A 26,698-nucleotide genomic window follows, 5' to 3' on the forward strand; every position below is an offset into this window, starting at 1 on the left:
ATGGGAATCAAAAGAAAGCTGGAACAGCAATTCTCATTATCAAACAAAATAGACTTTAAAATAGACTATTACAAGAGACAAAGAAGGACACTACATAATGATCAAGAGATCAATCCAAGAAGAAGATATAACAATTGTAAATATTTATTCACCCAACATAGGAGCACCTCAATACATAAGGCAAATGCTAACAGCCATAAAAGGGGAAACTGACAGTAATACGATCATAGTAGGGGACTTTAACACCCCACTTTCACCAATGGATAGATCATCCAAAATGAAAATAAATAAGGAAACATGCTTTAAATAATACATTAAACAAGATGGACTTAATTGATATTTATAGGACATTCCATCCCAAAACAAGAGAATTACACTTTCTCCTCAAGTGCTCGTCGAACATTCTCCAGGATAGATCATATCTTGCGTCACAAATCAAGCCTTGGTATATTTAAGAAAACTGAAATCATATCAGGTATCTCTTCTGACCATAACGCTATGAGACTAGATATCAATTACAGGAAAAAAAACTGTAAAAATACAAACAAATGGAGGTTAAACAATATGCTACTAAATAACCAAGAGATCACTGAAGAAATCAAAAAATACCTAGAAACAAATGACAATGAAAACAAGACGGCCCAAAACCTATGGGATGCAGCAAAAGCATTTCTCAGAGGGAAGTTTATAGCAATATAAACCTATTTCAAGAAACAAGAAACATCTCAAAAAAACAACCTAAAGTTATACCTAAAGTAATTAGAGAAAGAAGAACAAAAAAACCCCAAAGTTATCAGAATGAAAGAAATTATAAAGATCAGATCAGAAATAAATGAAAAAGAAATGAAGGAAACGATAGCAAAGGTCAATAAAACTAAAAGCTGGTTCTTTGAGAAGATAAACAAAATTCATAAACCATTAGCCAGGCTCATCAAGAAAAAAAGGGAGAAGACTCAATTCAACTAGATCTAGAAATGAAAATGGAGAGCAACAACTGACACTGCAGAAAAACAAAATATTATGAGAGATTATTACAGCAACAATATTCCAATAAAATGAACAACTTGGAAAAAATGGACAAATTCTTAGAAAAGCACAACCTTCTGAGACTGAACCAGGAAGAAATGGAAAATATAAACAGAACAATCAGAAGCACTGAAATCAAAACTGTGATTAAAAATCTTCCAACAAACACATGCCCAGGACCAGATGGCTTCACAGGAGAATTCTATCAAACATTTAAAGAAGTGCAACACCTATCCTTCTCAAACTCTTCCAAAATATAACAGAGGGAGGAACACTCCCAAACTCATTCTACCAGGCCACCATCACCCTGATGCCAAAACCAAAGAAAAATGTCACACAAAAAATCAAAACTACAGGGCAATATCACTGATGAAAACAGATGCAAAAATCCTCAACAAAATACTAACAAACAGGATCCAGCAGCACATTAAAAGGATCATACACCATGATCAAGTGGGGTTTATCCCAGGAATGCAAGGATTCTTCAATATACACAAATCAATCAATGTGATACACCATATTAACAAATTGAAGGATAAAAACCATAAGATGATCTCAATAGAAGCAGAAAAAGCTTTGAAAAAAATTTAACAACCATTTATGATAAAAAAAAAAAAAACTCTCCAGAAAGTCAGCATTGAAGGAACTGACCTCAACATAATAAAGGCCATATATGACAAACTTGCAGCCAACATCGTTATCATTGGTGAAAAACTGAAAGTATTTCCACTAAGATCAGGAACAAGACAAGGTTGCCCACTCTCACCACTATAATTCAACATAGTTTTGGAAGTTTTAGCCACAGCAATCAGAGAAGAAAAAGAAGTAAAAGGAATCCAAATCAGAAAAGAAGTAAAACTGTCACTGTCTACATATGACATGATACGATAGATAGAAAATCCTAAAGATGCTACCAGAAAACTCCTAGAGCTAATCAATGAATTTGATAAAGAAACAGGATACCAAATTAATGCACAGAAATCTCTTGCATTCCTATACACTAATGATGACAAATCTGAAAGAGAAATTCAAGAAATACTTCCACTTACCACTACAACAAAAAGAATAAAATACCTAGGAATAAACCTACCTAAGGAGACAAAAGACCTGTATGCAGAAAACTATAAGACACTGATGAAAGAAATTAAAGTTGATACAAACAGACGGAGAGGTATACCATGTTCTTGGACTGGAAGAATCAACATTGTGAAAATGACTATACTACCTAAAGCAATCTACAGATTAAATGCAATCTCTATCAAACTACCACTGGCATTTTTCACAGAACTAAAAGAAAAAAATTTGCAATTTGTATGGAAACACAAAAGACCCCAAATAGCAAAAGCAATCTTGAGAAAGAAAAACGGAGCTGGAGGAATCAGGCTCCCTGACTTCAGACTATACTACAAAGCTACAGTAATCAAGACAGTATGGTACTAGCACAAAAACAGAAATATAGATCAATGGAGCAGGATAGAAAGCCCAGAGATTAACCCACGCACATATGGTCACCTTATTTTTGATAAAAGAGGCAAGAATATACAATGGAGAAAAGATAGCCTCTTCAATAAGCTGTACTGAGAAAGTGGACAAGTACATGTAAAAGAGTGAAATTAGAACACTCCCTAACACCATACACAATAATAAACTCAAAATGGATTAAAGACCTAAATTTAAGGCCAGACACTATAAAACTCTTAGAGGAAAACATAGGTAGAAGACTCTATCACATAAATCACAGCAAGATCCTTTTTGAACCACCTCTAGGGAAATGGAAATGAAAACGAAAATAAACAAATGAGTCCTAAAGAAACTTAAAAGCTTTCGCACAGCAAAGAAACCATAAACAAGAGGAAAAGACATCCCTCAGAATGGGAGAAAATATTTGCAAATGAAGCAACTGACAGAGCATTAATTTCCAAACTTTACAAGCAGCTCATGCAGCTCAATATCAAAAAGCAAACAACCCAGTCTAAAAATGGGCAGAAGACCTAAATAGACATCTCTCCAAAAAAAATACAGATTGCCAACAAACACATGAGAGGATACTCAATATCATTAATCATTAGAGAAATGCAAATCAAAACTAGAATGATGTATCTCCTCACACTGGTCAGAATGGCCATCATCAAAAAATCTACTAACAGTAAATGCTGGAGAGGGTTGGAGAAAAGGGAACCCTCTTGCACTGTTGGTGAGAATTTAAATTTATATAGCCACTATAGAGAACAGTATGGACGTTCCTTAGAAAACTAAAAATAGAACTACCATATGACCCAGCAATCCTACTACTGGGCATATACCCTGAGAAAACCGTAATTCCAAAAGAGACATGTATCACAATGCTTATTGCAGCTCTATTTACAATAGCCAGGACATGGAAGCAACCTAAGTGTCCATTGACAGATGAATGGATAAAGAAGATGTGGCATATATATATAATTGAATATTACTCAGCCATAAAAAGAAACAAAATTGAGTCATTTGTAGTGTAGAGTGAGTCAGAAATAGAGAAACTAATACCGTATGCTAACACATATATATGGAATCTAAAAAAACAAAATGGTTCTGAAGAACCTAGCAGTAGGACAGGAATAAAGACACAGATGTAGAGACTGGACTTCAGGACACGGGGAGGGGGAAGGTTAAGCAGGATGCAGTGAGATAGTGGCTTGGACATATATACACTACCAAATGTAAAATAGGTAGTTAGTGGGAAGCAGCCGCACAGCACAGGGAGATCAGCTTGGTGCTTTGTCACCACTTGGAAGGGTGGGATAGGGAGCTTGAGAGGGAGACTCAAGAGGGAGGGTATATGGGGATATATGTATATGTATAGCTGATTCACTTTGTTATACAGCAGCAACTAACACAACAATGTAAAGCAATTATACTCCAATAAAGTTGTAAAAAGAAAAGTGCATTTAGATAAATAATGCACTTCCCCCAAATAACCGAAAGCACTCACATTTTTTTCAGTCCTCTGGAATAACCTTGTTTTTCTTGGTTCTTTACTGATTACCCACTTGACTTTCATAAATACCTTTTCATATTATTATTTAATTTTTTCTTAGTAAAGTGGGATACCCTCCTTCTTAGTTATGATAGAATTTTCTCATAAGAATTTTACACAAAGTACATTACAAATATCAAAAGATGAGTACATGGAGAAAAAAAAACATTTGATTATTATTATTTTCCTCTTCCTATCTTGGGGACATACTCTGCTTGGAATGTGGTGGCTAAACATGTCACTTCATAATGTATTAGAAGAATTCCCATTAATAGTAAAAATTCTGGGAGAGAATACGTGAACAGAAATACAATTACCACACTGGATTCTTGCCAAGATAACCAGGATCATTTCTCTGTCAAAAAGTGCTAAGAATCTGTTTCAGGCATGCTAAGTCAGAACCTCTGTTTTGCATCTCATTGGAAATCATGGCCTCTGTCAGCACAGCAGGTCTTAACAATGTGTCCCGAGGCTGACTGATGGGGTCTCAGCAGAATGGAAGGGGCCTCTTATCTCATTACCTACCTCCTTCCACTCTCTTAGCAACCCTTTCTCCCTGAGGGATAACCTATAAAGCAGATATTGTTAAAGCCCTGCATCCGTGAGAGTGGCAGCCTGATGCTGCTGAGACCAGAGAGTCTAAGTGCCAATTGTGAAGGAAGCAGACGCAGCAGGGGGCTGAGACATGAGAGGATCCTTTGCAGAGGTGGTGGGATTTCTTTCAAATGTCATATCCTGTTGCTCCATTATTTTTTAGTAATATTTAGAGGACTTCAGCAATTATATTTGAAATAGGGGTGGGGGTGGGAATTGACATAGCCTTGAATTTTATTTCAACCTGTAAAATATTTAGGACTTCCACATATATCCTTCTAAATAATATAACTTGCCTTTATTAGAGATCTTTGGTTCATTTCAACCTTTGGTCCCTGAACTTCATTTTGTCTTTTGAATTATTAAACTTCATAGAAAATAATCTGCTATCCTAGGCATTGGTCTGGCTACAACACTTTCCTATACTTGAAATACTCCTCACTAGTCAAAAAGAGTCCCGGAAAGACATATTTGCACAGCCCAAAACCTTGGCTTTCTGATTTCCCCAGAGTTGTACATCAAGATACTAGCACTAATATAACTCTATGTGGTGCCCAGTGAGCTGGCATTGTCCCATTCTTACCAGGCCCTAGGAGGGATACCTTATTTGGCACTTCAAGCTGGCATTGCTTCTCTGTGTGCTATTATAGGAAAAATTGAATGCCAGAACAGGGAGGCATTTTGTGGCATGAACACCAGAGAAATATTTAGACCAGAGCATTTGCTGATCCATGTTTTTTACTATGGTTGTTATTTTTATTTTTACAAAGGTAGGGAATCTTCTCAGTAAAGAATAAATTTGAAATTATTTCTGCCTCGTTTGCAGCTTTACTTTTTTTGTGTGTGTGATACGCGGTCCTCTCACTGTTGTGGCCTCTCCCGTTGCGGAGCAGAGGCTCCGGACGCACAGGCTCAGCGGCCATGGCTCACGGGCCCAGCGGCTCCGCGGCATGTGGGATCTTCCCAGACTGGGGCATGAACCTGTGTCCCCTGCATCAGCAGGTGGACTCTCAATAACTGCACCACCAGGGAAGCCCCGCAGCTTTACTTTTGAACATATCGTGAACACACAGAAAAATCTCTTGAATTAAAAGAACATTTTATTTGAGTATATTGTATGTGAGTCTGCATTTATACTATCTGCTAGTTAGCGCTTATAGGGTCTCTTAATGTGCATATCTGTTTCTGTGGCTTTGGGTCTAAACAGCATGAGTGTGGGGAATGAGGTTGTAGTAGGGGTAAGACTTCCAGGTGGCTCCCTAATGAAAAGGGGGACTATACTAGAGGGACAGAGGGTTGTGATAATAGGGCTCTGATGACAGAAGGAAGAGTCACAAAGGAAAGAGAAATCTGTCTACAGATGAAGGAAGAAAGGCTGAGGCTGTAACTGCTCTGGGATATTGAAGGAAACTATGCCTCTCATCAGGCATTGCTTGTATGATGCAATACATGTTTAAATAATTGTAAGTTCCAAGTTTTTCTTAAGTTAGAAGAGAGAAAAAGGTTCACAGCCCCACCCTCACCGCTACCTTTAATAAAGAACCATAGTTAAAGGAATACCAAATATCAGTGTTCAAACAAGATAAATACTCCAAACGAGACATGGGTTAAAATAAAGCAATAGCAGGTTATGAGGACTGGTGTTTAGAAGTGAGGCCTTTGGAAGGTGATTAGGTCATGAAGGTGGAGTCCTCACTGTAGGATTAGTACCCTTATGAAAGAGACCTCAGAGAGCTCTCTTGTTCCTTCCACCATGTAAGGACACAGAGGAAAGAGGGTCATCTATGAAACAGGAGGCAGGACCTCACTAAACACCAGATCTTCCAGTGCCTTGATTTTAGACTTCCCAGTCTCCAGAACTGGGAGAAATAAATTTCTGTTGTTTATAAGCCACCCAGTCTATAGTATTCCATTATATCAGATAGAAACCTGTAGGTACAGAGGGTCAACTGTACATACATTTCCACAATTATATCCTTTTAGTAGTTTTCAGTTTGTAAATTGAAATGATTATTTTTCTTGTATCAACAAATCACTTTGTTTTTGAACTTATATGTCTAACCCCAATGAAAATCTTTTCACTTCCCTCTCACCTCTTGCTACCACCCTCTATGTTTTCAATGGTAACAACCTTCTCTAACGCATTTGTTAATTTTAAGAGACCCGCTGCTTTCAACTATCATTATATTTGTCTGCTGTAAACATTATTAATTGATGTAGTTCCCCTAACTCTCAGTTCTGTATTATTTTATCCATTTTTCTCCATGAAAATATGGGTCAGTTGGTTTTAAGGCTTAATAAAAGCATTATATACCTTTTGTTTAGTTTTATTTTTCCCAATTTCAGAAACTGATCTCTGACATATACATCAGAAAGAGCACAAACACATAAAGGCAATTTTTGGTTAAGGTTCCAAACAGGTTATTATCATATAGTAAGACAAGTAGAATTCTTTCCAGACTGTGACTGTGCTCCTGCAAAAGGAGTGCTCCCTAGAGGAGATGCCACTTCCCCAAACTCCCTAATTCATCCATTTTTCAGACACATTTCAATATGAATGACATTGAAAAATCCATTCCTGAGAATGGAAACTAGATGAACTTTTGAAATCTGGGTAGGCTCCAAAATCTAACTAAGACAGCTCCAACTGAGTGGCCTTGTTCAGGGACAATTTAGCCATATTTTTAGATACATCAGATTGATGGCAAGAAAAGCCAAAATGAACATGTGAAATGACAGAAATATTTGGCCAAATGTAACCTGTAATTTTATTTTCCCTGTATCCTCCAGCATATTGAGGATGTTATGCAGTGGGAGCGGATAAATAAGTACTTATTCCCAGCTGGCTCTGCACTTGAGAAGCCCTGGAGCTATGACAAGGGATTTAAAACAAATAAAACCAACTACAACAATGAGGAAAAAGATAAACCTTCCTCTCTTCTCATGTTGTCCTGGCTAAAATTGTCACTTAAGTGTCCAAATAGCTGTGCCTATGCTGGGTTGCCAGCTGATTAAGAGTAAATCTGCTTATAAGAATCAGTTTAAATCTAACTGAGGGCTTACTATGGATGAGTTTGATAGCTCATTTCCTGCATCTCCATCTCTTTATAAGGCTGTTTATCTCACTTATCAGTGAGGAGTTAAATAATTTTGCAGTACAATAATAGTAGTAGTCATAGTAGTAACAATAAAAATGTGTTATAATTTATTGAACATGATGAAATAGGCACTGTTGTAGATCCTCTATAGACACTATCACATTTAATTCTTATATCAATCCTTTGATGCTAGTCCTATTTATTATTGTTTCAGAGGGAATTTATTAAATTGCCTAAAGTCACATAGCTAACAAGAACTGGAACAAGGATTCAAGCCCAGCCCGTCTGGTTGGAAAATACACTCTCAATCTAAACTACACTATAGAAATAACTATATCTTACAATACCCTCAACTCTCACCCATAAGCTTGGTAATTTTTTCTTTACTTTAGGTGTTGTAACTTAGCAATTTAGAATGCAGCTTTCACCCTACAGAGAGAAAGCAGACTTTCCTAATGCCAAGTAGAAATCTGCCCTTGAGTATATTCATGGGTGTTGTCATGGCTATGTAGGCCTTTCCATAATAGAGGTGGGAGGCTTCTGGAGAACCCCAGAGCCAGAATCCACAGGGCATCAGTTATGTCACAAATAAGTATGAAGCAGCTGAATTCACATAATTCCCCTTTGAATGATTTCCATCTTGTTCTCACATAAGGAACAAAAGATGTTTCAATGTCCAGTTCAGGTGGGAAAACCCAAGGATTTCCCTGCAGTCCCTTGGAGGTTATAGGTTAAGTAAAAGGGTGAGAAAAAAGAACTGAAAAGATAACAAACAAAACAAAACAAAAACAAAACAATAAACCAAGGACCCCAAATGAGCATCACAGCAGTAACACAGAGCACATTTCCTAGAATTCACAGCCAAAAAAATTCTGACAAGCAAATGATTGTCCGTATTATTTGAATCAGGTGGCCGTAAATGGGTAGCTAGTTGTTTCTCACCAAAAATGGCAATCCTGCTCTGGCCCTGAGAGATAACACACAGCCCTGAACTACACAGTTGCTTCAGCTGTCTCACAATAATTGATGTACATTAGGCTATTATCATTGTGAAAGAAGTTATTTTTTTTTTTCCCTGTGACAAATCTAAAAACCCATAGAAGAAATCCACTAGCTTGTCTAGATATAAAAGCCATTACCTTTGTTGTCTGCATTTGAGACCCAGACCAGCTGGTTTTCAAAACAGTTAAGACATCTAGGATATATGCAATGAGATTAGCCTTACTTGATGGCAATGTAATTACTCTGTTTATTCGTTTTAATGATCCTATAAAAGAGAATGAGATATGATGCTAGTGCAGAACAAGGAAAGGGATCTGGAAAGGCAAGTGTGACATTCCTTAGAAGCAGAATATGAAGCTGGTGAGCACAAGATAAGCCAGGATTTGTTGGATGCAGCTCCCTGTCTTCTAACGAGTATGGAAACCAAGTGGATCAGGAAATGACCTTTCTTGGCAGGCATCTTTTGTAGCCCTGGGCCGGTCAATACAGTGACTCATCTTTGATGGAGAAAATCTGTAATCACTGCTTTTGGATAATGCTTAATTCTATCTACTTTTGTTTTACAAATTGAACCACATAACAATTAGAGACAGGCTTTGAGACTTTTAGCAGTTATTTAATTCAAACTTCAACCCCAGGGCAGAAATCTCTTTCCAGAACAATGCTGATCAATCTTATCCAGTACCTGGTTAAATATTGTTGTTGATGAGTCAGCTTTACTTTTGGAAGCATCCTCTCCAACATTTGGGTTCGTCTAATGGTTATAACATCTGCCCTTAAACTGAGTAGAAATTCATGTCACTGAAACATTCATTCGATCAGTTCTAATTCTTTCTAAGCATTCCATATTAACTTTAGTTTGTTGTGCTTTATCTATTCCTACTTTGAATGCACCAGACATATTATCCTTTAGATTTTTCCTCCAAAAACAAAATTCACCCATTTAAGAAGAAAATTATTGTAGAATTAATGTGTGGTAGAAACTGGGGCTACTACAGTGAATAAGAGACATGGTGTGTTACACAGTTTATGGCTTAATGTGGTTACAGAGAAGTAAACAGTTTTGTAAATTATGATAAAACGCACTAGGTGCTATTATAGCACTTGAGAGGGGAAGCTATTTAGGCCTAGCACTTCACATTTCCTCACATATGTGGTTTACAGATCTCTTACCTCTCCAGATACATTCTAAGTTGTCAATTGTCCCTTTTAAGTAGTTAAAAATAATCTAATACTGCAATGTGGACGTACTATCTACCTTAACTGAACACCCTAATATATTTTAGTGAAGTGGCCTAAAAAGTTACTTTTCTTTTATAATAATGCCTTTTTTCATATGAACCTTTATCCAATTAGATCTATGTTATGGGTGGAATGGGGGTGGGATGGGACAGAAGTCCAAGAGGGAGGGGATATATGTATACATATAGCTGATTCACTTCGTTGTACAGTAGAAATTAACACAACATTGTAAAGCAATTATACTCCAATAAAAACAAAATCTATGTTGCCACACATGTATTATACTATGTGTTAAAATCCAAATTCTAGATAATAACATTTATCTTTGTTTAAGTTTGTCATATGGATTTGGGCCAAGAAATACAACCAACTTGACATTTATCTTCTATTATACCACATATTAATCATATATTTCATTCTTAAATGGCCAATAATACCTTCCATGATGTTATCTATTGTAAGATTAAAGACCTACAGTCCCACAATTAATCTTTGCATTTTTTCCTCCTCCCTGCCTTTCTTTTTCAACATTTGTTTCTACCCAGTGTCTATAAATAGTACAATGAACATTTAAAGACCTAAGTATGGCATTATCACACATACCTGAATATATACACAAATATGTAGATACAGATTATTTTTAAAAGATCAAATTGATAGAAACAATGATAATAACAAACACAAAGGTAAATAATAGTATTGAAGCTATTTTCTATCATGTTTTGAAAATCTGATTTCTAAAAAATTATTACTAATATTTAATGCTTTGCCTTCATATTTTAAAAATATTTTCTGAAACATTTCCACATAGTTTTTTCTGTCCTTCTACCTATCCATGGGATTAATTGAAGCCAAATATTATCATTCTTATTTCATAAATAAAAGCTGAGCTATGAAATACCAAAAAGCCAAAGTCACACAGAGTGGTAGTAGAGCCAAGACTAACAACCATACTCCTGACACCCAGTGGACTTTAAATATACTATAGCATAATCAGATTTCAAGTATGTGTGATTATACGCTTATAAGCAAAATCATTACACTTGGTTTTCTTATTATTGATAATTTCATGCCATTGGTTAATGATAGAATAATAGCTCAAGGCCCTCCAAAGCCCCCTCCAGGCTGTGTGGTTCCTTGGGGGCATAGGAGGGAGACCAGAGAGATCAGGAGAGGCAGGTGGGAGGGACCCTGCAGGAGGAGTGGGAGAGGAGCAGAGGGTGACTGCCCTGCCCACTTGGACCTGGGAAGCCTGCTGAGCTCCCAGCTGATCCCCTGCCCTCCAAAACCCACTCCAGGCCTCATGGGTCCTTGGGGTCATAGGTGGGAGGCCAGGGAGGTCAGATGAGGCAGGCTGGAGGTGCCCTCCCATATTGGAGGAGCAGGAGAGGAGAGAATGGCATTTGCCCCATCCGCTCAAGCCCAGGAATCTTGCTGGGCTGCCAGGTGAGGTCCCTTGCTGTCTGAGACCAGGGGTGGGGGGTACACCTGCGCTCCTTCTGTTCCTTGAGCATAAGGCCCACCCACCACAGCCCCCAAGGCCTTTTCCAGCCCAGTGGGTCCTAAGCATTGGTCCAGCCCACTGCCCAAAACCTACCCTTGCTTAGGCCCTGGCCCTCCACAGCCAAGGCTTTCCCCCACCTTTTATTTTCTGTTCCTTCCACTTTTTTACTATTGTGGTACTGATATACCTTCTGGTTGTTGATTCATCTATATTTTTAGTTTTATATTCTTTCTAACATATCTGTTAGTTTCCTAGTCTAAATTTATTTTTTACTTTGTTATTGTTTTTTTCTCTTTGTTTGTTTGTTTTGCCATCCCACGTGCTTTGTGGGATCTTGGTTCATGAGCCCAGGGTCAGGCCAAAGCTACTGCGGTGGGAGCTCTGAGTCTGAACTACTGGACTAACAGAGAACCTCAGACCCCAGGGAATATTCATCAGAGTGGGGTCTCAAGGAATTCCTCATCTCAGCACCAAAACCACACTCTACGCAATAACCTACAAACTCCAGTCTTGGAAGCCTCAGGACAAACAACCAGTAAGATAGGAACACAATCCCACTCTTAAAAAAAAAAAAAAAAAAAATCCGAGAGCCAAAAAGTATGTCACAGATGAAGGAGCAAGGTAAAAACCTACAAGACCAAATAAATGAAGAGGAAATAGGAAATCTACCTGAAAAAGAATTCAGAGTAAAGATAGTAAATATGATCCAGAATCTCAGAAATAGAATGGAAGCACGGATTGAGAAAATACAAGAAATGTTTACCAGAGATCTAGAAGAACTAAAGAACAAACAAATAGAGATGAACAACACAATAACTGAAATGAAAAATAGACTAGAAGGAATCAATAACAGAATAACTGAGGCAGAAGAACAAATAAATGAGCTGGAAGACAAAATGGTAGAAATAACTGCTGAGGAGCAGAATAAAGAAAAAAGAATGAAAAGAATTGAAGACAATCTTAGAGACTTCTGGGACAACATTAAATGCACCAACATTCCAAATATAGGGGTCCAAGAAGAAGAAGAGAAAAAGAAAGGGATTGAGAAAATATTTGAAGAGGTTATAGTTGAAAACTTCCCTAATATGGGAAAGGAAATACTCACCCAAGTCCAGGAAGCAGAGAGTCCCATACAGGATAAACCCTAGGAAAAACACACCAAGACACATATAAATCAAACTAACAAAAATTAAATGCAAAGAAAAAATATTAAAAGCAGCAAGCAAAAAACAAAATATAACATACAAAGGAATCCCCATAAGGTTATCAGCTGATTTTTCAGCAGAAACACTTGAGGCCAGAAGGGAGTGGCAGGATATAATTAAAGTGATGAAAGAGAAAAACCTACAACCAAGATTACTCTACCCATCAAGGATCTCATTCAGATTCCATGGAGAAGTCAACAGCTTTCCAGACAAGTGAAAGCTAAGAGAATTCAGCACCACCAAACCAGCTTTACAATAAATGCTAAAGAAACTTCTCTAGGCAGGAAACACAAGAGAAGAAAAAGATCCAGAAAAACAAACCAAAAACAATTAAAAAAATGGTAATAGGAACATACATATTGATGATAACCTTGAATGTAAATGGATTAAATGCCCCAACCAAAGGACACAAACTGGCTGAAAGGTTACAAAAAAAAGACCCATATATATGTTGTGTACCAGAGACCCATTTCAGACCTAGGGACACAAACAGACTGAAAGTGAAGGGATGGAAAAAGATATTCCATGCAAATGGAAAGCAAAAGAAAGCTGGAGTAGCAATACTCGTATCAGATAAAATAGACTTTAAAATAAAGACTGTTACAAGAGATAAGGAGGGACACTACATAATGATCAAAGGATCAATCCAAGAAGAAGATATAACAATTATAAATGTTTATGCACCCAACATAGGAGCACCTCAATACATAAGGCATATGCTAACAACCATGAAAGGAGAAATCAACAGTAACACAATACTAGTAGGGGATTTTAACACTCCACTTACACCAATGGACAGATCATCCAAAATGAAAATAAATAAGGAAACACAAGCTTTAAATGACCCAATAGGCCAGACAGATCTAATTGATATTTATGGAACATTCAACCCCAAAGTGGCAGAAGACACTCTCTTCTCAAGTGCACATGAAACATTCTCCACCATAGATCACATCTTGGGTCACAAATCTAGCCTTGGAAAATTTAAGAAAATTGAAATCATATCAGACATCTTTTCTGACCACAATGCTATGAGACTAGAAATCAATTACAGGAGAAAAGTACAAATACAATGAGGCTAAACAGTGTGTTACTAAATAATCAAGAGGTCACTGAAGAAATCAAAGATATAAAAAAATACATAGAAAGAACTGACAATGAAAACACGATGACTCAAAACCTATGGGATGCAGCAAAAGCATTTATAGCAATACAATCTTAGCTCAAGAAACAAGAAAAATCTCAAATAAACAATCTAATGCTACATTTAAAACAACTAGAGAAAGAACAAAGAAAACTCAAAGTCAGTAGACGGAAAGAAATCATAAAGATCAGAGTAGAAATAAATGAAATAGAAATTTAAAAAATAGCAAAGATCGATAAAACAAAAGCTGTTTCTTGGGGAAGATAACCAAAGTTGATAAATTCTTAGCCAAACTCATCAAGAAAAAAAAGGGAGAGGATGAAAGTGAATAAAATTAGAAATGAAAAAGGAGAAATCACAACTGGCACTGCAGAAATACAAAAGATTATAAGAGATTACTACAAACAACTATATGCCAATAAAATGGAACCATGAAGAAATGGACAAATTCTTGTAAAGGTGCAATTTTCCAAGACTGAACCAGGAAGAATTAGAAAATATAAACAGACCTATAACAAGTAATGAAATTGAAACCATAATTAAAAATCCTCCAACAAACAATAGTCCAGGACCAATCGCTTCACAGACGAATTCTATCAAACATTTAGAGAACTAACACCCATCCTTCTGATACTCTTCCAGGAAATTGCAGAGGGAGAAACACTCTTAAATTCATTCTACAAAGCCACAATCACCCTGATATGAAAACCAGAAAAAGATACCACAAAAAAAGAAAATTATAGACTAATATCCCTGATGAACATAGTGCAAAAATCCTGAACAAAATACTAGCACACAGAATCCAACAGCACATTAAAAGGATCATACACCATGATCAAGTGAGATTTATCCAAGGGATGCAATGATTCTTCAATATATGCAAATCAATCAATGTGACACACAATATTAACAAATTAAGGCATAAAAACCATATGATCATCTCAATAGGTGAAGAAAAAGCTTTTGACAAAATTCAATACCCATTTATAATAAAAGCTCTCCAGAAAATGGGCATAGAGGGAACATAACTCATCATAATAAAGGCTATATATGACAAATCCACAACAAGCATCATACTCAATGGTGAAAAAATGAAAGCATTTCCACTAAGATCAGGAACAAGACAAGGATATCCACTCTTGCCCCTCTTATTCAACATAGTTTTGGAAGTCGTAGCCACAGAAATCAGAGAAGAAAAAGAAATAAAATTGGGAAAGAAGAAGTAAAACTGTCACTGTTTTCCAATGATATGATACTATACATAGAGAATCCTAAAAATGCCACCAGAAAACTACTAGAGCTAATCAATGAATTTGGTAAAGTTGCAGAATACAAAATTAAGGCACAGAAATCTCTTGCATTCCTATACACTAATGATGAAAAATCTGAAAGAGAAACTAAGGAAACACCCATTTACCATTGCAACAAAAAGAATAAAATACCTAGGAATAAACCTGCCTAAGGAGGAGAAAGATTTTACTCAGAAAACTACAAAACACTGATGAAAGAAATCAAAGATGACATAAACGGATGAGAAATATACCATCTTCTTGGATTGGAAGAATCAATATTGTGAAAATGACTATACTACCCGAAGCAATCTACACATTCAAGGCAATTCCCTTCAAATTACCAACGGCATTCTTCACAGAACTAGAACAAAAAATTTTACAATTTGTATGGAAACACAAAGGACCCCAAATAGCAAAAGCAATCTTGAGAAAGAAAAACGGAGTTGGAGGAATCAGGCTCCCTGATTTCAAACTATACGACAAAACTACAGTAATCAAGACAGTATGGTACTCGCACAAAAACAGAAATATAGATAAATGGAACAGGATAGAAAGCCCAGAGATAAACCCACGCACATATGGGCACCTAATTTATGACAAAGGAGGCAAGAGCATACAGTGGAGAAAAGACAGCCTCTTCAACAAGTGGTGCTTGGAAATCTGGAGAGCTACATGTAAAAGAATGAAATTAGATCATGACGTAACACCATACAGAAAAATAAACTCCAAATGGATTAGAGACTTAAATGTAAGACCAGACACTATAAAACTCTTGGAGGAAAATATAGGAAAAACATGCTATGACATAAACCACAGCAAGATCTTTTTTGACTCACCTCCTAGAGTGACAGAAATAAAAACAAAAATAAACAAATTGGGAGTTAATCAAACTTAAAGCTTTTGTACAGCAAAGGAAACCATAAACAAGACCACAAGACAACCCTCAGAATGGGAAAAAATATTTGCAAATGAACCAACTGACAAAGGATTAAATCTCCAATATATACAAAGAGCTCATGGAGCTCAATATCAAGAAAATAAACAATACAGTTAAAAAATGGGCAGAAGACCTAAATAGACATTTCACCAAGGAAGACATACAGATGGTCTAGAGGCACAAGAATAGATGCTCAATATCACTAATTATTAGAGAAATGCAAATCAAAACTGCAATGAGGTATCACCCCATGCCGGTCAGCATGGCCATTAGCAAAAAATCTAGAAACAACAAATGCTGGAAAGGGTGTGGTGAAAATGGAACCATCCTGCACTGTTGGTGGGAATGTAAATTGATACAACCGCTATGGAAAACATGGAGGTTCCTTAAAAAACTAAAAATAGAACTACCATATGACCCAGCAATCCCACTACTGGGCATATACCCTGAGAAAACCATAATTCCAAAAGAGACATGTACCACAGTATTCACTGCAGCACTATTTACAATAGCCATGACATGAAACCAACCTAAATGTCCATTGACAGATGATAAACAAGATGTGGCACATACAATGGAATATTACTCAGCCATAAAAAGAAACGAAATTGAGTTATTTGTAGTGAGGTGGATGGACCTAGAGTCTGTCATACAGAGTGAAGTAAGTCAGAAAGAGAAAAACAAATACCGTATGATAATACATATATATGGAATGTAAAAAAAAAAAAAAAAAGTTACTGATGAACCTAGTTCCAGGGCAGGAATAAAGAGGTATACATAGAAAATTGATTTGAGGACATGGGGTGGGAGGGCAATGCAGGGGTGAAGAGAGAGTAGTATCAACATATATACCCTACCAAATGTAAAGTATTGGCTAGTGGGAAGCAGCAGCATAGCAGGGAGATCAGCTCGGCGGTTTGCAATGACCGAGAGGGGTGGGATAGGGAGGATGGGAGGGAAGCTCAAGAGGGAGGGGATATGGGGAAATGTGTATGAATATAACAACAAAAGAAACTAACACAGTATTGTGAAGTAATTATACTCCAAAATAATAATAATAAGACCTCAAAAGCAAACAGTGTCCCCTGCTAGCTCAAATGTTATGTGATTAACTGAGAGAGTATATAGTGAATTTGATTATGTTGGATTTTAAGCAATTATAGAAATGACAAATACATGCAAAATTCAGCAGGTATAAGTTCAGAAGTTTCAAGATGGTCTGCATTGTATAAAGTATAATGAACTTTACATTTCTTGGAAACCTTTCCATGGTTAATAAAAGTTAATCATTCCTTAAATAAAGCTATGTGAGCACTTCAACTTTCTATAAAGGAGTTAAAATCAAACCACTCTAATTTCTACATTTTTCTTTTGCTCCTTTCTAATAGGAGAACTATAAACTTGAACCTTCAATAATATCAGAGCCATTGATGTAGCCATTTATTTTTAAAAGGCATTCTATAGCATACTAATCGTTGAATCTAGAAGCTCTCCATTGATATTCCATTTAATAAACAAGCCAGACACATTTATTTTAAAGTTCAGGTTTAATTAAAAGATAAAACTAGAGTGAGAGAATGGCGATGGAAAGAGGAATGTTGAAATTTTTTGCTTATTATTACAGAGCAGCTGCTTTTATTTTTAACTAATCTCCATTAATGTCAAATAAAAAGGTAGAATTCTTATACGTTTTTGCACTTTCCTTGTTACCTGCTTCCCTCGGGAAATTGCTTGCATTTCCTCATTCTGGGTTGAAATTCTGTATGAGCTCTTTATTGTCTGGCTGAAAAATTCTGAGAAGTAGTTGTCATAGAGTTTATTTTTGAAATTAAAACACTCTCATTTAATTAGCAATATTTGCTAAACACCTCTGTTTTAGGTTTTGGGGTATTAAGCAGTGAATAAACAGACCCAAAAAACCAAAAACAAACATACAAACAAACAAAACAAACAAAAAGTCCTACCTTGCTGGAACTTACTTTATAATGAATGTACATTTCAGACTCAAGTACAGCTACATATGAATATTAAAAATTTAAGACTAACAGAGAGCTAGTCTGTTAACTATTAAGACTAACAGTTATTTTTTTTGCAGAAAAAAAAAACTGATTACATTTTCAAAGATTGTGTTTGGATGTCTAAAATTTTTCAGTATCTGCTTTCAGTACAAAGATAAGAAAGGCCTTACGTTGGTACAGGAGAAATGTGAAGAAGGAGAAAGTTGTAGAGTGGAACTAAAATGTGTCTGTAAGATGTGCCAGGAGAAACTAGCTCCCCAAGGCTTGGCTCTCCCAGGGTTTCTTAGTAAATAAGCCACATGCCCTCAGAAGCTACTGAGTTGCATCATGGCCTTCCCCTTTCCTAAAGTGTCCAGATATAGATAGAAAGAAGAATGAAAACTAGTGGAGAGTTCCCTGGTGGTCCAGTGGTTAGGACTCAGAACTGTCACTGCCATGGTCCGGGTTCAGTCCCTGGCCAGGAAACCAAAAATCTGTAAGCCGCGTGACTTGGCCAAAAAAAAAAAAAAAAAAAAAAAAAAAAAAAAAAATTAAAACTACAGAAATAGCCCTGTATGAATTTCTGAGCCTATATGTTCCTTAAGGATAAAAAATATACAATTCATGTAAGAGAATTTCTTTTTGAGATAAAATATACCACATTTTCTATTAATATTAAGTTTAAAACATATGCAAATACTACCACGTAAAAGAATGTAACAAAACATGAGAAGGAAAAGACCTACAATAACAAACCCAAAACAATTAAGAAAATGGTAATAGGGAAATACATACTGATAATTATCTTAAATGTAAATGGACTAAATGCTCCAACCAAAAGACATAGGCTGAATGGATACTAAAACAAGACCCATATATATGCTGTCTACAAGAGACCCACTTCAGACCTAGAGACACATACAGACTGAAAGTGAGGGGATGGAAAGAGATATTCCATGCAATGGAAATCAGAAGAAAGCTGAGTAGCTATTCTCATATCAGACAAAATAGACTTTAAAACAAAGACTATTACAAGAGACAAAAAAGGACACTACATAACGATCAAGGGATCAATCCAAGAAGAAGATATAACACTTGTAACTATCTATGCACCCAACATAGGAGCACCTCAATACATAAGGGAAATAATAACGGCCATAAAAAGGAAAATCAATAGTACCACAATCAGGGTAGGGGACTTTAACACCCCACGTTCACCAATGGACAGATCATCCAAAATGAAAATAAATAAGGAAACACAAGCTTTAAATGATACATTAAACAAGATGAACATAATTGATATTTTTAGGATATTCCATCCAAAAACAACAGAATACACTTTCTTCTCAAGTGCTCATGGAACATTCTCCAGGACAGATCATAGCTTGGGCCACAAATCAAGCCTTGGTAAATTTAAGAAAAGTGAAATTATATCAAGTTATCTTTTCTGACCAAAACGTTATGAGACTACATATCAATTACAGGAAAAAATCTGTAAAAAGTACATACACATGGAGGCTAAAAAATACACTATTTAAAAACAAAGAGATCACTGAAGAAATCAAAGACGAAATCAAAAATTGCCTAGAAACAAAAAACAATGAAAACACGATGACCCAAAACCTATGAGATGTAGCAAAAGCAGTTCTAAGAGGGATACAATCCTACCTTAAGTAACAAGAAACATCTCAAATAAACAACCTAACCTTACACCTAAAGCAATTAGAAAAAGAAGAACAGAAAAAAAAAAACCCAAAGTTAGCAGAAGGAGAGAAATCATAAAGATCAGATTAGAAATAAATGAAAAAGAAACAAAGGAAACAATGGCAAAGATCAAGAAAACTAAAAGATGGTTTTTGAGAAGATAAACAAAATTGTTAAACCATTAGCCAGATTCATCAAGAAAAAAAGGGGGAAGACTCAAATGAATACAATTAGAAATGAAAAAGGAGAAGTAACAACTGACACTGCAGAAATAAAAGGATCACAAGAGATTACTACAAGCAACAATATGCCAATAAAATGGACAACCTGGAAGAAATGGACAAATTCTTAGAAATGCACAACCTTCTGAGACTGAACCAGGAAGAAGTAGATATATGAAGAGAACAATCACAAGCACTGAAATTGAAACTGTGATTAAAAATCTCCCAACAAACAAAAGCCAAGAACCAGATGACTTCACAGGCAAATTCTATCAAACATTTAGAGAAGAGCTAATACCTTTCCTTCTCAAACTCTTCCAAAATACAGCAGAGGAAGGAACACTCCTAAACTCATTCTACGAGGCCACCGTCACCCTGATACCAAAACCAGACAAAGATGTCACAAAAAAAGAAAACTACAGACCAATATCACTGGTAAGCATAGATACAAAAATCCTAAACAAAATATTAGCAAACAGGATCCAACAGCACACTAAAAGGATCATATACTATGATCAAGTGGAACTTATCCCAGGAGTGAGGATTCTTCAATATATGCAAATCAATCAATGTGATACACCATATTAATAAATTGAAGGAGAAAAACCATATGATCATCTCAATAGATGGAGAGAACGCTTTTGACAAAATTCAACACCCATTTATGATAAAAACCCTCCAGAAAGTAGGCATAAGAGGGAACTTACCTCAACATAATAAAGGCCTTATATGACAAACCCACAGCCAACATGGTCCTCAATGGTGAAACACTGAAACTATTTCCACTAAGATCAGGAACAAGACAAGGTTGCCCACTCTCACCACTACTATTCAACATAGCTTTGGAAGTTTTAGCCATGCAATCATAGAAGAAAAAGAAAGAAAAGGAATCCAAATTCGAGAAGAAGAAGTAAAACTGTCACTGTTTGCAGATGACATGATACTATACATAGAGAATCCTAAAGATGCTACCAGAAAACTACTAGAGCTAATCAATGAACTTGGTAAAGTACCAGGATACAAAATTAATGCACAGAAATCTCTTGCATTCCTATACACTAATGATGAAGAATCTGAAAGTGAATTTAAGAAAACACTCCCATTTACCACTGCAACATAAAGAATAAAATACCTAGGAATAAACCTACCTAAGGAGACAAAAGACCTGTATGCAGAAAATTATAAGACACTGATGAAAGAAATTTAAGATGATATAAACAGATGGGGAAGTATACCATGTTCTTGGGTTGGAAGAATCAACATTGTGAAAATGACTATACTACGCAAAGCAATCTACAGATTCAATGCAGTCCCTATCAAACTACCCTCGGCATTTTTCACAGAACTAAAGAAAAAATTTCATTTGTATGGAAACACAAAAGACCCCAAATAGCCAAAGCAATCTTGAGAAAGAAAAACGGGGTTGAAGGAATCAGGCTCCCTGACTTCAGGCTATACTACAAAGCTGCAGTTATTAAGACAGGATGGTACCGGCACACAAACAGAAATATAGATCAATGGAACAGGATAGAAAGCCCTGAGATAAACTCACACACACATGGTCACCTTATCTTTGAAAAACAGAGGCAAAAATATACAATGGAGAAAGGACAGCCTCTTCAATAAGTGATGCTGGGAAAACTGGACAGCTACATGTAAAAGAATGAAATTAGGACACTCCCTAACACCATACACAAAAAATAAACTCAAAATAGATTAAAAACCTAAATGTAAGGCCAGACACTATCAAACTCTTACAGGAAAAAAAAGGCAGAACACTCTATGACATAAATCATGGCAAGATCCTTTTCGACCCACCTACTAGAGAAATGGAAATAAAAACAAAAATAAACAAATCAGACCTAATGAAACTTAAAAGCTTTTGAACAGCAAAGGAAACCATAAACAAGACCAAAAGACAACCCTCAGAATTGGAGAAAATATTTGCAAATGAAGCAACTGACAAAGGATTAATCTCCAAAATTTACAAGCAGCTCATGCAGCTCAATATCAAAAAACCAAACAACCCAATCAAAAATGGGCGGAAGACCTAAATAGACATTTCACCAAAGAAGATATACAGACTGCCAACAAACTCATGAAACCATGCTCAACATCATTAATCATTAGAGAAATGCAAATCAAAACTACACTGAGATATCATCTCACACCATTCAGAATGGCCATCATCAAAAAATCTACAAACAATAAATGCTGGAGAGTGTGTGGAGAAAAGGGAACCCTCATACACTATTGGTAGGAATGTAAACTGATACAGCCACTATGGAGAACAGTACGGAAGTTACTTAAAAAATTAAAAATAGAACTACCATACGACCCAGTGTCCCACTACTGGGTATATACCCTGAGAAAACCATAATTCAAAAAGAGTCATGTACCACAATGTTCACTGCAGCTCTATTTACAATCGCCAGGACATGGAAGCAACCTAACTGTCCATCGACAGATGAATGGATAAAGAAGATGTGGCACATACATACAATGGAATATTACTCAGCCATAAAAAGGAACGAAATTGAGTTATTTGTAGCGAGGTGGATGGACCTAGAGTCTCATACAGAGTGAAGTAAGTCAGAAAAGAAAAACAAATACTGTATGTTAACACATATATATGAAATCTAAAAAAAAAAAAGGTCATGAAGAACCTAGGGGTAAGACGGGAATAAAGACGCAGACCTACTAGAGAACGGACTTGAGGACACGGGGAGGCGAAAGGGTAAGCTGTGACAAAATGAGAGAGTGGTAGTGTATATATGGACATATATACACTACCAAATTTTATATAGATAGCTAGTGGGAAGCAGTTGTATAGCACAGGGAGACCAGCTCAGTACTTTGTGACCAGCTAGAAGGGTGGAATAAGGAGGGTGGAAAGGAGGCAGACACAAGAGGGAAAAGAGATGGGGAAATATGTATATGTGTAACTGATTCACTGTGTTATAAATCAGAAACTAACACACCATTGTAAAGCAATTATACTCCAATAAAAATGTTAAAAAAATGTAACATTTTATTAATTCTTTAAATCTATGGAATCACAATGTTAAAAAATTCATTAAAGGAGAAAAAAGTTAGTTTTATTCACATAGTATATTAAAACAGCAAAGAAATTGACCACAAACCACTTAATAAAGTGTTTTTACAAATATAATCTAATTTGATCTTCAGTACAAGCTATTATAGTTATTATTTTATAATCATCCTTCTACACACGAATCCGAAAGCTAACTGATTGAATGGCTTACCCAAGATGATAGAACTAATCATTACCCAAGTCAGAACTCAAAACTCAGGTGTAACAGCTCCAAACCACACGGAATTTCCACTGATATAGCTTTTCAAGTGACTGATCAATGCAGAAGGTTTTGTTTTGTTTTGCTTTAAACATCTTTATTGGAGTATAATTGCTTTACAGTAGTGTGTTAGTTTCTGCTTTGTAACAAAGTGAATCAGTTATACATATACATATATCCCCATATCTCTTCCCTCTTGCATCTCCCTCCCTCCCACCCTCCCTATCCCACCCCTCTAGGTGGTCGCAAAGCACTGAGCTGATATGCGGCTGCTTCCCACTAGCTATAGGTTTTACATTTTCCCCTGGCCATTTTGGTTGGTTGTTCTGTAATCACAACAGCCTGCAGTGTAATATGGGCTTGCTCTGCCTCTGAGCAACAAACTCTTTACCAGAACCTTAACTGGAAGTTGAAGCAGTAAAAATGTGAATGCAGCAATGTCTAGATTCCCTGTAATGAATCTACTGTTAGGAGGCAGTAGGTGTGGGGTTAAGAGCACAGGATTTGAAGTTAAACATACATGAGTTCCTATTCCTATTCTTGTAACTATGGGCAATGTGAGAGTAGAAATCTTAATTACTTTCTCAAGGCTGCAATTTTCAATAATAATTATAATAATAATGCATAACTCATAACATCATGATGGTTAAAGAACATATAACAAGTACACAGGTATCTGGAAGATGGTGGAAGAGTAAGACAAGGAGAACACCTTCCTCCCCACAGATACACCAGAAATACATCTACACGTGGAACAACTCCTACAGAAAACATAGTGAATGCTGGCAGAAGACCTCAGACCTCCCAAAAGGCAAGAAACCCCCCACGTACCTGGGTAGTGCAAAAGAAAAAAGAATAAACAGGGACAAAAGGATAGGGACGGGACCTGCACCAGTGGGAGGGAGCAGTGAAGGAGGCAAGGTTTTCACACACTAGGAAGCCCCTTCGCGGGCGGAGACTGCGGGTGGAGGAGGGGGAGAGCTTCGGGGCTGCGAAGGAGAGCACAGCAACAGGGGTGCGGAGGGCAAAGCGGAGAGATTCCCGCACAGAGGATCAAGGCCAACCGGCACTCACCAGCCCGAGAGGCTTGTCTGCTCACTCGCTGGGGCGGGCGGGGCTGGGAGCTGAGGCTTGGGCTTCAGTCAGAGTGCCGGGAGAGGACTGGGCTTGGCGGCCTGAACACAGCCTGCAGGGGGTTAGTGCACCACGGCTACCTGGGAGGGAGTCCGGGGGAAAAGTCTGGGCCTGCCGAAGAGGCAAGAGACTTTTTCTTACCTCTTTGTTTCCTGGTGCGTGAGGAGTGGGGATTAAGAGCGCTGCTTAAAGGAGCTCCAGAGACGGGCGCGAGTCGCGGCTAAAAGCGCAGACCCCAGAGACGGGCAGGAGACACTAAGGCTGCTGCTGCCGCCACCAAGAAGCCTGTGTGCGAGCACAGGTCACTCTCCACACCCCATTTCCGGGAGCCTGTGCAGCCCGCCACTGCCAGGGTCCCGGGATCCAAGGTCAACTTCCCCGGGAGAACGCACGGCACGCCTCAGGCTCGTGCAACGTCACGCCGGCCTCTGACGCAGCAGGCACGCACCGCACTCCAGGCCCCTCCCTCCCCGCCCCCCCCCCCGCCCCCGCCCCCGGCCTGAGTGAGCCAGAGCCGCGGAATCAGAGGCTCCTTTAACCCCGTCCTCTCTGAGCAAAGAACGGACGCCCTCAGTCGACCTACACATAGAGGCAAGTCCAAATCCAAAGCTGACCCCGGGAGCTGTGCCAACAAAGAAGAGAAAGGGAAATCTCTCCCAGCAGCCTCAGGAACAGCTGATTAAATCTCCACAATCAACTTGATATACCCTGCATCTGTGGAATACATGAATAGACAACAAATCATCCCAAATTAAGGAGGTGGACTTTGACAGCAAGATTTATGATTTTTTCCTCTTTTCCTCTTTTTGTGAGTGTGTATGTGTCTGCTTCTGTGTGAGATTTTGTCTGTATAGCTTTCCTTCCACCATTTGTCCTAGGGTTCTATCCGTCCGTTTTTTTTTTTTTCCTCTTAATAATTACTTTTAATTTTAATAATTTTATATTTTATCTTACTTTTACTTTTTCTTTCTTTTTTTCCTTCCTTCCTTCCTCCATCCCTCCCTCCCTCCTTTCTTTCCAGCTTTCTTTCTTTCTTTCTTTCTACCTCTATAAATTCTTTCTACTTTTTCTCCCTTTTATTCTGAGCCATGTGGACAAAAGGCTCTTGGTGCTGCAGCCAGGATTCAGTGCTGTGCCTCTGAGGTGGGAGAGCCAACTTCAGGACACTGGTCCACAAGAGACCTCCTAGCTCCACATAATATCAAATGGCAAAAATCTCCCAGAGATCTCCATCTCAACACCAGCACCCAGCTTCACTCAATGACCAGCAAGCTACACTGCTGGACATCCTATGCCAAACAACTAGCAGGACAGGAACACAACCCCACCCATGAGCAGAGAGGCTGCCCAAAATCATAATAAGTCTACAGACACCCCAAAACACACCACCAGACCTGGACCTGCCCACCAGAAAGACAAGATCCAGCCTCATCCACCAGAACACAGGCACTAGTCCCCTCCACCAGGAAGCCTACACAACCCACTGCACCAACCTTAGCCACTGAGGAGAGACACCAAAAACAACAGAAACTACGAACCTGCAGCCTGCAAAAAGGAGACCCCAAACACAGTAAGATAAGCAAAATGAGAAGACAGAAAAACACACAGCAGATGAAGGAGCAAGATAAAAACCCACCAGACCTAACAAATGAAGAGGAAATAGGCAGCCTACCCGAAAAAGAATTCAAAATAATGATAGTAAAGGTGATCCAAAATCTTGGAAATAGAATAGACAAAATGCAAAAAACATTTAACAAGGGTCTAGAAGAACTAAAGATAAAACAAACACCAATGAACAACACAATAAACGAAATTAAAAATACTCTAAATGGGATCAATAGCAGAATAACTGAGGCAGAAGAATGGATAAGTGACCTGAAGATAAAATACTGGAAATAACTACTGCAGAACAGAAAAAGAAAGAAAAGAACTGAGGACATTCTCAGAGACCTCTGGGACAACATTAAACGCACTAACATTTGAATTATAGGGGTTCCAGAAGAAGAAGAGAAAAACAAAGGGACTGAGAAAATATTTGAAGAGATTAGAGTTGAAAACTTCCCTAATATGGGAAAGGAAATAGTTAATCAAGTCCGGGAAGCACAGAGAGTCCCATACAGGATAAATCCAAGGAGAAATATGCCAAGACACATATTAATCAAACTGTCAAAAATTAAATACAAAGAAAGCATATTAAAAGCAGCAAGGGAAAAACAACAAATAACACACAAGGGAATCCCCATAAGGTTAACAGCTGATCTTTCAGCAGAA

The 26,698-nt window shown here is 37.5% G+C and overlaps 1 long non-coding RNA gene across 1 annotated transcript in view; it reads right to left on the reverse strand.

Moving 5' to 3' along the window:
* LOC132435470 (uncharacterized) overlaps positions 1–24,391 on the reverse strand; it is a 70,546-nt gene extending 46,155 nt beyond the window's left edge. The window contains exons 1-2 of the long non-coding RNA XR_009521550.1: positions 24,368–24,391; positions 12,585–12,623 (exon numbers count right to left, since the gene is read on the reverse strand). This is a non-coding gene — a long non-coding RNA (uncharacterized lncRNA). The remainder of the gene's footprint in view (positions 1–12,584; positions 12,624–24,367) is intronic.
* Positions 24,392–26,698: the final 2,307 nt, after the last annotated feature.

The sequence above is a fragment of the Delphinus delphis genome, chromosome 12, assembly GCF_949987515.2.
Source record: "Delphinus delphis chromosome 12, mDelDel1.2, whole genome shotgun sequence".
Classification (NCBI taxonomy): domain Eukaryota; kingdom Metazoa; phylum Chordata; class Mammalia; order Artiodactyla; family Delphinidae; genus Delphinus; species Delphinus delphis.